The following is a 12,619-nucleotide window of genomic DNA, read 5'->3' on the forward strand; positions in this document are numbered from 1 at the left end:
GGAGCACCACGAGGTGGCGGATATCCTGGACTCTAGACTCCACAGGGGGAAGTTGCAGTACCTCGTGGAATGGAAGGACTTCGCTTTGGGGGACCGGGAATGGGTCTGGGCAGCGGACGTCCTTGCGCCCCGACTCACTGAACGTTTCCACAAGCGGTATCCTGGCCGCCCCGGGGGGTTGGAGAATGGACCTTTGGGGGGGCAGAATGTCGTGGTTCGGTCCTTGGTGGCTTGGGAACGGGACCGAACCCCGCCATCAGAGGCGCCCGCGATCACGGAGGTAGGGCATGGTGATCATAGGCAAGCCGGCAGCTGGGCGCCCCACCCGATCGTTGAGGTGGCAATGGCCGCTAAAGAACCTCAATGTCCCCCTCCACCTTTTGACAAGGGCCCGGAGATGGCCCTTTGTTCCAGGAAAATGGGCCATCAGGAACCTCGGAAAACCTCGCATATGTGCATGAGTCATGATTGTATCAGCATGTTCCCTCCGCAAGTACTGGGTGGGGCAATACAGCCTAAGGAGGTGGGTTTTGTATAAAAGGGAGCTTCCACCTGGAGTTCGGTGGAAGCTCTTACTCCATACCAGCGGACTCCACGTTGCTGAAATAAAGCTTGTTCCTGTTGTATCGTTCACCAGGCCTGGCGTGACGTTTTCTTCAAAAGGGCACCCTGTTTTTCAGTTAGCAAGCGGGTTCCCGACAGGCACCGAATACTGTCCAGGTGGGCCCGAGGGATCCCCTGGAATCATAACTCATCTCCAAATTAAAGAGACCAGTTCCCCTGGGGAAAATGGCTGCTTTGGTGGGTGGACTCCATACCTTCCAATCCCACATCCCATCCATTCCTGGTTCTATCCCCAAATTCTCCAGATATTTCCCAACCCAGAGCTTGCAAACCTAGCACTAAAGCCCATAAAGAACCTAGCACTTGAAGAAGAGGAAGAGCTGGGTTTTTCTACCATGCTTTTTACTCTCCAAAGGAGTCTCAAAGGGGCTTACAACTACCTTCCCTTCCTTTCCCCCCCCAACAGACACAACAAAGATACATGCTGTGGTGGCCACCCACTTTCTAAAAACACTAGGAGGGCATGTTGGAATTGCAATCAGCAAATTGTGAAGTCAGGTTTGAAGGGTTGTTGTTAAACTGCTTAAGTGGCTGAGCTCTACCTGTGTTCTCACTAGTGGAATCTAATGGTCACTCTAGGATTGTAGTGGAAAAATACCATCTCATGCCTGGGAGATCTCTTTGCTTAAGCTGGGCTCCTGCTCACTTCCTGTTTTTTCAAAAAGAGAAAGAGCAGTTCAGTGTGTGCTCTGAAGCAAGATTCAGACTTAATTAGGCTTAGCTCTATCCATGTGCTGATATGTGGCATGTAGTCTGCCTGTAGCCTAGCCACAAGAGGTTTGCAATGTGTTTTCTTTGTAACTATTTTTTAAGCTTTTGCACTCTGCTTTAGTAAGAAGACTGGAGCAGATCAATTTGATATATTTTCGTAAATAATCTTTCCTGTAAAGATTGCTCTCTTTTAAACCTCAAAGCACTGTGGATCTGTGCTTCATTCACAAAAGTTACTAATACTTGCACACTTTCAAAATGCTCTGTTACTCAGCACCGCTATTTTTCTGGAGGAACTCAGGACCCAGCCAAGTCCAAAAGCTCCAACATGGTGGAAGAATGTCTAGTCCCCAGTGAGCTTCTTAGAAGCTTTGAGATCTGTATCTCTTAATTAGGAAAACCTGTCATACCTCCCTGTGTTGTATCTCTTTCTTCCTGCTTCACTTCCATCTGGAAGCTTTCAATTAAGAGCAATCTTTCCATTTCCCCCAATCCAATTCCAAGTTTTCTAGCAGCAGCCAAGAGAAAAGCTTTCAAAGATGTAGGCATATCATTGTGTTTCTAAGTGATATGATAGCTTAATCACTACTTTAAAAGCAAGCAGGAGTTCCTGGGGAATAGAAAAGACAATACGTTTTTATATTTAAAAAATTAAATCTCCTGTGTCTTATAATAAGACATGAACTCTGCTGCATTAGAGAAATGTACTATATTTTCACTCAAAGTGTTTTAAAAAGACCTTTTTAAAATTTGTTCTGTTATGTACATTTCTTTCTTTCAAAAGTTATTTTACAAGACCAGTTCCAGAGAGCAGCTATATAGGTCTGCAGTAAAAGAGTCCACTAGCACCTTAAATCCCAACAATATTTTCAGGGTACAAACTTAGGAGAGTCAAAACTCGCTTTGTCAGCTAATATCCTGAAAATATTGTTGGTGCTAATGGAATTGAATTCAGGTTATGTTGTTTCTCTGGAAGGACTTCGAGTTCCAAGTTGGAAAATTCCTGCATGTTTGCAGGTGAAGCCTGGGCAAGGCGGGGCTTGGATAGTGGTGAGACTTCAGTAGGGTATAATGCCAGGAGTCCTTCTTTCAAAGGAGCCATTTTCTCCAGGTAAACTGAACTTAGTCACAAGAACCAAAAGGGGGCGAGGGAAATTCCTGGAACCAGAACCACAAAAACCCAACTGAACTCAGTCAGGACCTTAAAAGGTTGAATTTCTGTATAACATCATCAGTTAGTCTGAGGAAGAGTGCTTGCACTCGAAAGCTCACACCTTGAAGAAATCTTTGTTGGTCTTAAAGGTGCCACTGGAATCTGATTTTGTTTTGTTGTGCTGCTTCAGACCAACACAGCTACCCACTTGAATCTATCATCAGTTCATTACAAAATTATATGACTTATATATATATCAACTGTAGACATAACATGTTACGACCTGTGTAGGGCCTTTTTCAGAGGTCTACTTCTAACACACACTTATTCATAAAACATAATAAATGTACAACAGCCAATAAAACAACCAAGATAGGAGCCTGTTAAAAACTTTAAAAATATATTATGATTCTAAACAACCCAAGTCAATGATGAACAAAAGAGATTACTTTAGAAGAACGCAGCCAGTCAAATAGTTGAAATGGAAGATGCCTATTTATCAGTTGTCAGTTCTCTGTAAAAAGGAATTATGGAAAAATTAAATCAACCCTTTTGGAGGGTGATATATAAATATCAGGGAGAAATATCAACAACCTCAGATATGCAGATGATACCACTCTAATGGCAGAAAGCGAAGAGAAACTAAAGAGCCTGTTGATGCAGGTGAAGGAGGAGAGTGCAAATGTTGGCTTGAAACTCAACATCAAGAAAACAAAGATCATGGCATCCGGCCCTCTCAGTTCCTGGTAAATAGATGGGGAAGAAATGGAGATAGTGACAGATTTTATTTTCCTGGGCTCCAAGATCACTGCAGATGGGGACTGCAGCAAAGAAATTAAAAGACGCTTGCTCCTGGGGAGGAAAGCTATGGCAAATCTAGACAGCATCCTAAAAAGCAGAGACATCACCCTGACAACAAAAGTGCGTCTAGTCAAGGCTATGGTCTTTCCAGTTGCAACGTATGGCTGTGAAAGTTGGACCATAAGGTGCACTGGTAGACGGAGGCCTTGGGCAGGTCGAGGCAGATGGTGCAGCCACTCTGCCACCGGCTCACCTTTGGTGGTCTCCAGTGGCTGCCATGGCTGGGGATCCTCCTTGGCGTGGGACTGCGCAACTGCTGCTGGTAGCGCTGCCCAGCGGGCGGCCAGGAAGTCAGAGGCACCGGCGGGAAAGCAAGCGAAGCAGGGGCTCAGACGGCAGTGGTGACACTCCTCAGCAAAAGACTACCTCCCCCCAGACCTCAGTAAAATTGTCAAGCATTGACCGGTCCCTGGTGATAAAATGGTTGGGGACCACTGGTGTAGCTGAAGTGGGGCAGGAAAAATCATTGAACAGACTTCTCCTTTTTGCCTGATCCCTGCCCAGAAAGAAAAACTTTTAGTTCAGACCTCCAGCCAAAAATGCATTGCTTCAGAGTTCTCCTCCAGCCACCACCTCTTCCAGATCTTTGTAAGAGCCCATCACCAACACCGTAGCCTTGGACAGGAGTTCTATTTTTCAAAATTGAACCACCAAAGCAGGTCACCTCAAGGCCCTGCATATCGCCCAACTGATGCAGAAGGATGACATGCCAACAGTAACCAAAATTGGTGGGTGCTCCAGTGGAGATGGACACCAGCCAGAATGTTGCACAGCTGAGGGAGGTGGTGCTGGATCAGGGATCACGGCGGCAGCTGTGCCATGGGATCAGGACTAAATGGCTGTCAACAACAATGTATTTTTAAAAACATTTATCAGGTGATATGACCATATATGAGTATGTCGACTCCCCCCTCCCAAAATGTCCAATGATGGGCCTGGAGATGGTGGGAATGGGAGGGGGCCCTGGGTGGGTTTTTCCATGGCTATATTTCTCAATGATATCCTGCAGAATTGCACCACTTCTGGGATTTCTCGAAGGCTGAAGAAGGTTTCAGGGGTTTCTCAACGGTAACAAAAAAGTTGAGGGAGGCCATTCTCGACAATGGACTGAATTGGATGTCTGGTTATTCTGGAAACACTCAAAGAACTTGGTGCACAGGTCGGGTTCCAGCTATGGATGGGGAAATACCAGGATATTTGAGGGGTGAAGTCTGGAGAGGGCAGGATTTGGGGAGGCACTTCATCTGGGTATAGCAGCATTGAGTTCATCCACCATAGAAGCCATTTTCTCCTGGGGAACTGATTTTGGTTATCTGTAATAGTGGGGCAGATCTATTTCCTGAAGAAGATGCCTTTGTTCTGAACTTGACTTTCAAGCAACAATTCCAGATACAACTTCATTCCCTACCTCTATCTCTTTTCAGTTTGGCTTTCTGAACACACACACTTCACTTCTTTTGCCCAACACGCTCCCCAAAGAGTAATGCAGAAATACACTTCAAATAAACAGCGAACTTTAAACCACAGCAGGCGCTAGGTGACCAATCCCTTTTAAGTCCCATGAATTCCACTGGAAACCTAAGCACAGACACTGCACGTCAGTGGGATTTGAAAGCACTTTCCATTGTTGCTTTCATTTCTTTAAGAGCTTTTGCTATCCAGCAGCATATGAGTTTTGTAATATAGAAACAAAATAAAGAGCAGTTCAGATTGCCTCAAGGTGGCTGCTTCTGCTGGGGAAGAATTGCCTTTTATATTTATAACAACCTAGTGCAAAGGGTTGTTCTCAGCATTGTTCGGCCCTGTCAAGAGTCTAGTGTACTGTATCGCACAGCAACACTATATTACACCAGGGTCCCCAAGGTTGCTTTTATTCTCTCTCACACTCCTCTTTCCCAGTGCAATTTCTTAAAATTACCCCTCTTCTCTCCTACACTTCTGCTTCCTCTTTGTTCATGTGATTTTGTCTCCTGTGGCAGCCATTTTGTGGTTGGCTGCATCTTCTATGGCAGAGGAATAGACCAGGAACAGGACAGCTGTACTCCTTGAAGGCACAATCTTGAGGTAAATTGGTTTATGATGCTGCTGTGAGAGGAAGAGGAGAGGAAGTGGCTACGGTATGAATTCAACTCACACACACACACATACACATTCTCTCTTGTTTGGCTTTTAGTTTTGCAAGATGACGTCCAAAGTCACCTTCTGACATTCCGGAAGTGTCAGGGATGAATGCCACGCTGAGGAAGATTTCCAATTCATAGTGTTATTGCAGGATAATTCTTAGGAAGAACCTTTCCACTACTACTACTACTACTACTACTACTACTACTACTACTACTACTACTACTACTAACAACAATAACAACAACAACAATAATCTGTGAAAATCCATTTTATGCCCCTCTATAATTGCAAGTATACATTTCAGTTTGACCTCTCCATTCAGCAATCAACTATTGCAGAAATTAATATTCACCTGAGGGGGTTATACAAGAACTGGAGTCATCTTTCTAATGTTTGCCAAAGGAGAGGAGGAGGAAAGAATTAAAATTCAATCGCGTAGCACCTGAGTTTGTGAAGCACTGATGATCCAGCACCTGAGTCCAATAAAAAGGTAATAATTTTCCACTGTTTTACTAGCAAAGATAATTAATCAAAACTGTCACCCTGCCTTCAAAACCTGGATCCAGACATGATTGGAAAGTCTGTCATAATCTTTCTGGCTTTTGCTGCATCCCAAGGTTGTACATAAAACCATCTGTAAACCGCTCCGTGAGAGCAGTAAAAATAAAACAGTAAGGCTTAGGTGGGAGGAGAAAGAGCTGGGGCGAGTCCGGGATAAAAATTCGAAGGGGCCAATCGGGAGCCACACAGTGCACAACTCCCAATTGGCCCCTTGGCCCAGGCCTGACAGGCAAGCTGCCAATCAGAAGGTGGTGGGCGGGGGGGAACTTCCCGTCGGGATGCAGTGGGCCTGCTTCTTGGCCTGCACCGAGGCCAAGGACTCAGGGAGGGGGCGAGGGGGAGCTTTGCCGCAGCCCAAGGATCAGGCCTGCCATGTCAGAGATATGGCGGGCCTGCTCCTTGGGCTGCGTTGAGGCCGAGGAGTCGGGGGAGGGGGGCAGGGGTCCAAGGTTCAGCGGAGGCCTGGCCCGGCAGTGTCACAACCACAAGGACTCTGCCTGTGGTGGGGGTAGGGGGCTTGAACGGCACCCTGAGGCTGGACAACAACTGGACAGGCCGGCAAACTGGCGTCTCACAACGTTAGTGCACGCTCGGGGTGGGGAAGCCATCCGCGTTCCCTTCCCCAACGCCCCACTCCCCAACCCTCCACTAGTCCTAAATATAAGACAGATACAGTGGCATATTTTAGCAGAAATATGGCGCCCTTTCTCAACTTTTTACCATTGGGAAACCCCTGAAACATTCCTCAGGCTTTGAGAAACCTCAAATGTTGCATGATTGTTCCTAACATGGATGGGAAGCATAGATGTGTTCATGCATACCTTAGGCTCCTCCCCTTCCCATCCCCTCCAGGCCCACAATTGGCCATTTTGGGAGGGGCGGTGGGTTGACATAACCATAAAATTCACTTCCACCCATTTGGGAAAACCTTTCCAGGGCTGTCAAGAAGCCTCAGGGTTTCACAAAACCCCAGGATTGAAAAAGCTTGGCATATGGTCTACCTCTAGTAGTTGTGGTGTAAAAATCAATAATCCAGAAAGTCAATAATCTGAAAACCCTGGCCCAGACTTTTGTAACTGTCCACTTCTACTCAGCATTATCAGTATCAAACCAGACTCTTCAGAGGTAGTGATGTCTTCAGCCTGTTCATGCAGTGAAAACCAAATCCTCGTAGAAGATGTACATGAATTTTCTTCACATACTTCAAAGGAGCCCAATCTGAAAAACATTTGGAGCTTGACACTCCACGTGTATTGTTTTAAATATGCATCTAAATATTTTCAGTTGCTGTCTTGCATGGACAATTTACAAGGAAAGGGAATCTCGAATTTGGAACTATGATAGGTGATCTGTAGAAGCCATTGAAAAGTTTTTCTTGTTCTGTACAACTGATTTGGATCAGAGAAGAAAATGGCTAGATCCTCATCTGAATAGGAAGCCTGCACGCTCTTCTAATTATCATCTAATGACCCTGTTAGCAGACCTGGATTTTAATGTAACATTAGACAGGTGCAATTAAACGTCATTAGTTTTTAATGAGAACTGAAAAGCAATAACTTTGTGATATTGCTGCCTTTTTCTGGGTGAACAGCCTATTGGTTTTAAGACTTAGATGGCAATTGAATATATGCATGTTGAGAAAAAGTAGGGTTTCTCCACATTCTCATTGTTTTTGCTGGCGTATACTTCAAGCTTTCTCAACCAAGGTTTTGTGAAACCCTGGGGTTTCTTGATAGACCTGGAAGGGTTTCCCAAATATATATATGTAAACATTTATCAGGTGATATGACAATATATGGTCATGTCAACCTACCCATCCCTCTGCAAATGGCTAATTATAGGCCCGGAGTGGCTGGGAAGGAGATGGGCCCCAGGTGGGCATGTACACAACTATGCTTCCCAACCACATTCTGCATAATGGCACCACTTTGGGAGTTTCTCAAAGCCTGAAGAATATTTCAGGGGGGTTTCAATAATAGAAAAGTTGAGAAGGGGTGGTGTACTTCTTGCTTCAGGGTTTGTGTTCCGCATCCATTTTCCTCCCTCAAGCAGTGAACTGGTTATTACACTGGGCATTTCCGCACATGCAAAATGTAGCTGGGTAATCTCTGAATGTTGGGACCATATTCACACACACCCCACATGACATTGCCAACATCCCAAGACTGTCTAGTAGGTGGCTTGTGATTTCACCTTTTTTAAATTGTGATGCGGTAAATCCAGGAAATTGCATTTACCACCCTAAAATGCATGAGCAACCAGTGAGCAACCAGGGAAAAGACTGTATGGAGAGGGAAATGTGCAATAATCTCAGCAGCTTTGTCCCACCCTCAATCCCACCTTCACCTCTCCATTTCCCTCTTTGAGTAATTTTCCTTTTTTTAAATGGCACGGCGGGACCGCAAACCTACATTTTCCAAGATGAACTAAAATCTTCTTTAAAGTATTCACGGTCTTCTTGGGATCAGGCAGGCAAAACACAGCCCAGTTTTTGTTTTCTGGAGATGGAAATGAGCTGGGGGGGGGGGAGATACAGGTGATCTGGTTCCCTTCTCCTGATCATTCAGCCATGTTTGCACTTTGTTTTTAAGCCTGCCATTAGCACAAAATGTCTTTTTGGGCTCCAGGAACAATGTGCAGCATCTCCGAAATCCACCAAGACAGAAATAAAGTGCAAAAAAATTTACAAATCCCCAAAAGGGGGTGTGTGGAAATGCATTTCTCTATAACAATGGGGCAGTGTTGATTTTATTCAAGATGCATTTCTGTTGTGACATTACTGCATAGCAACAGGGAAGTCAGGGGTGGGGGGGAGAGATTTTCAGTCCACTAGAGAACTGTTGTGTTGCGATTGGTGGCTTGCTTTGACTGATAATCCAAGGAGTGGAGGGAGGAGTTTGGCTTGTTTACCTTGCAGCCTCATTAGGATGCTAAAAGCCTCAACAAGGCAGAGGGAAACCGTAGGATGGGTCACCCCGTGAGGAGGGCTGCAAATGTGAGATTTACCATCCTGCATTTGCCAGTAGGAAGCCACTCATGTTTTACCCCTCCATGAAGAAATGTCCAGGGTTTTATGTCTGGCACAAAAACCTGTTCAAATCTGCAAGGAGATACACCAAACAAAGCAAAGTAATATCAAATGGAGCACTAGGAGGTACAAAACATGTGTGGAATGGGCTTAGGGTTGGTGGGGAGGGAAATCCCGAAGTAACAGAAACACAAAATCAGAATGTGGAAAAGCCCATTGAAGTATTCATGCACACTATATTTTAGGTAAAGTAAGAGCCCTGTTAAATACACCAGATGCTCACCTTGGCCTGCTAGCTAGCGTGCTAGTGCTTCTGCAAATTATCTCTGTAATGTCTTATTGCCCTGATAAAGGAGCACCTAACAATGTGACATTTTTTGACAATAGCTTTGACAGGTGAATTGACTTTTTGTTTGGTCCAGTCAATCAATAATCCTGCATACTAGGATCAAAACACATGGTAGAGATTACATGAGAAAGAGTGACAGCTTTATATGTTTCATGCTGACAGAACTGAAAAGTAAGTCTAGGGATAATGCTTCAAAATTGAAGTTTGAGGGAGATATTTTTGCTTAATCTGAAAGAACTTCAACAGGAAATCCTTGTAAATGCCATCTTGGTTATTGTGAGAGAAAGGTATCTATGTCTCATTAGGTATGTAAAGCCGATTGCATTGTGTCATGCTTAATTGCCGGATTTATTAATTTTGCTTCATATGTGTGTGAGGTTACCTCGAGAGTTCACGGAACGAGTTGCCACGACAACACTGAAGCAATTATATATTGCTAAATATATCATTGCCTAGTTTGCTAAAAATATATAAGAAGGCAGCATTTTGGAAAGTGGCAACTAACAGATGAGAATCTGAAAGGGAAGGAAATTGTTAATTATTTCAATTCCTAGCTCACTTTAGCATTCAAATGTGAGTCAGGCCTGCAGCTGTATTCACAGGTAGGGAAGATACTGAAAAGTGAATGCCCAATCTGGTTAAAGGCATCTCCAAAACCATAATAAGCAAGGTTATTTGCAGAAGAAAAAGAAAAGTCAGAGACATACAGGGTGGTTACATTTGAAGCTACTGCATCAAAACACAGGCCATTTCAAAGTTACTGAATATAGGAAGTGAAATAATCAAGAACAGTTTTGCTCCTTGCTTAAATTAGGACAAAGACAAGGAGACCCTTTATGGAACATGCAGGTCCAACCTCCCAATTCCTTTCAATGGTCATTTCTAAGCATGCTCTTCATAAATGATAGGCCAGGTTTATGAGGTCAGAGGCACAACAGGACAGAGCAGTGCTAGAGATTTTGTACACTCTGCAGTTCAAAATGCAAACTGTGCCACAACCAATAACCTGTATACATAGTTAGGAACTCCCTGATGATTTTCAAATTATCTCCTCCAGTGTTCTGATTGACTCAACAGAGACTTGGTGCTCTTTTCAGTATACTTCCTCTGTGCTTAAGGGGACAGAAAGAAGACAATTAAATCTATCTCACTATGCTTTTGAGAAGTAGCAGCTTACTTCCACAACCCACAAAATGGCCAGGCAAACTGACCTTGGTGGCCTCCCGTGTTCAGAGGTGAGGTGAGCGTCTAATAGGGGTGCCTCAGTTCTAATGTGTTAACTTTGAATTGTTTGCCACAATCAGCATGTTTTCTTTTTAAAAAAATAGAGAGATTGCCACTGTTACACCAGAGCCAGCGTCAGCGGTCAGCAAGAGGGGCAGATGCCAAAGCCTGAAGGGACCTGGTCAGAGGTGTAAAATTAATACTCCTGCTATAGAATCATAGAATCATAGAGTTGGAAGGGGCCATACAGGCCATCTAGTCCAACCCCCTGCTCAATGCAGGATCATCCCTAAGCATCCTAAAGCATCCAAGAAAAGTGTGTATCCAACCTTTGCTTGAAGACTGCCAGTGAGGGGGAGCTCACCACCTCCTTAGGCAGCCTATTCCACTGCTGAACTACTCTGACTGTGAATTTCCCCCCCCCCCTGATATCTAGCCTATATTGTTGTACTTGTAGTTTAAACCCATTACTGCGTGTCCTCTTCTCTGCAGCCAACGGAAACAGCATCCTGCCCTCCTCCAAGTGACAACCTTTCAAATACTTAAAGAGGGCTATCATGTCCCCTCTATGAAATTGTTCTTGGCTTTAATGGTAAAAAATATTGAGGGGAATTCTGGGATTTTGCTTTCGATCAATATCTTAACTGGGGGAAACAATATGACAGAATCTTCTGTGGAAATTGGTCAACTTACACTCCTCTCCCAGTCAGAGTTTGTTCAGCAGAGTGAGAAAACTTGTATATTAAAGCTGCCAGGTGACCACAGCAATTCCTTATTTATTTATTTATTTTATTTATTTATCATACTTATATACCGCCCTCCCCGGAGGCTCAGGGCGGTTTACATCATAACAGAGAACAATACATAAAACAGTCTGTAACATGTATAACTGCTAACTAATAATTGTAACCAAAATAACAGCACAATATAACGGTATAACAATATAGTAATACAAACAGGTCTAGGGCTTATTGATGGGATTCTGAGGGGGGGGAGCAGGGGCCCTTGGTCGCTGATTGATTACGTCTGGTCTCGGCCAAATGCCTGGTGGAGGAGCTCCTTTTTGCAGGCCCTGCGGAACTGTTTAAGCTCCGTCAGGGCCCTGATCTCCTCTGGGAGCTCATTCCACCAGGTAGGGGCCAGAACAGAGAATGCTCTGGCCCTGGTCGAGACCAGGCGGACTTCTTTAGGGCCAGGGATCCTTAGCTGATTGGAGGCAGTAGAGCGCAGAGCTCTTTTGGGGGCATAGGCAGGGAGGCGGTCCCTCAGGTACACTGGGCCCTGACTGCATATGGCCTTGAAGGTAATTACCAGAACCTTTAGTCTGATCCGGAATTCAACTGGTAACCATTGCAGCTGATGGAGAATAGGCCGGATATGGGACCTCCACGGTGTTGCTGTGAGGATCCTGGCTGCTGCATTTTGAACCAGTTGTAGTTTCCGGGTCAGGGCTGAGGGCAGGCCTGCGTAGAGCGAGTTATTTAAAATGTTATTTAAAATGATTTATTTATTTAAAATGATTTATTTAAAATGTTATTTAAAATGATTTATTTATTTAAAATGATTTATTTAGTTATTTAAAATGATAAAGTATATCATCTTTTGTAGTAACGCTGAATATGTTTACTTACATACTAGAGAAGAGTCAAACACAATCTAACAGTAAATTTTTTTCTGTGGAAAAATCTGGTCTTCAGGGATACACCTTCATTTTCTTTTGTTTACATCAAGTCAACAAGCCGGTTGTTACGTTGGTTCGTTTGATATTCGCCATACAGAAATAGTGATTACATTTTCTGACTGATAAACCGGAACGTAAACAGAGAGATTCTCAGTCTAAACTCTCAAACAACCAACTGTCAAAAGCTAACTGTCAAGTGGAACTCTCCCATCATGCATCTCTTCAGTCTCAGAATGTGCATGGAAGGATGCAGAACAAGAATTCCAACAATTATTGTGTCTTGTATGAAATAGAATCCCAGCA

General features: G+C 44.2%; 1 long non-coding RNA gene across 1 annotated transcript in view; it reads right to left on the reverse strand.

Moving 5' to 3' along the window:
- The window catches only part of LOC143840781 (uncharacterized), a 51,922-nt gene extending 39,439 nt beyond the window's left edge, over positions 1-12,483 (reverse strand). The window contains exon 1 of the long non-coding RNA XR_013232404.1: positions 12,267-12,483. This is a non-coding gene — a long non-coding RNA (uncharacterized LOC143840781). The remainder of the gene's footprint in view (positions 1-12,266) is intronic.
- Positions 12,484-12,619: the final 136 nt, after the last annotated feature.

Source organism: Paroedura picta, chromosome 6 (genome assembly GCF_049243985.1).
Source record: "Paroedura picta isolate Pp20150507F chromosome 6, Ppicta_v3.0, whole genome shotgun sequence".
NCBI classification, from domain to species: Eukaryota; Metazoa; Chordata; class Lepidosauria; order Squamata; family Gekkonidae; genus Paroedura; species Paroedura picta.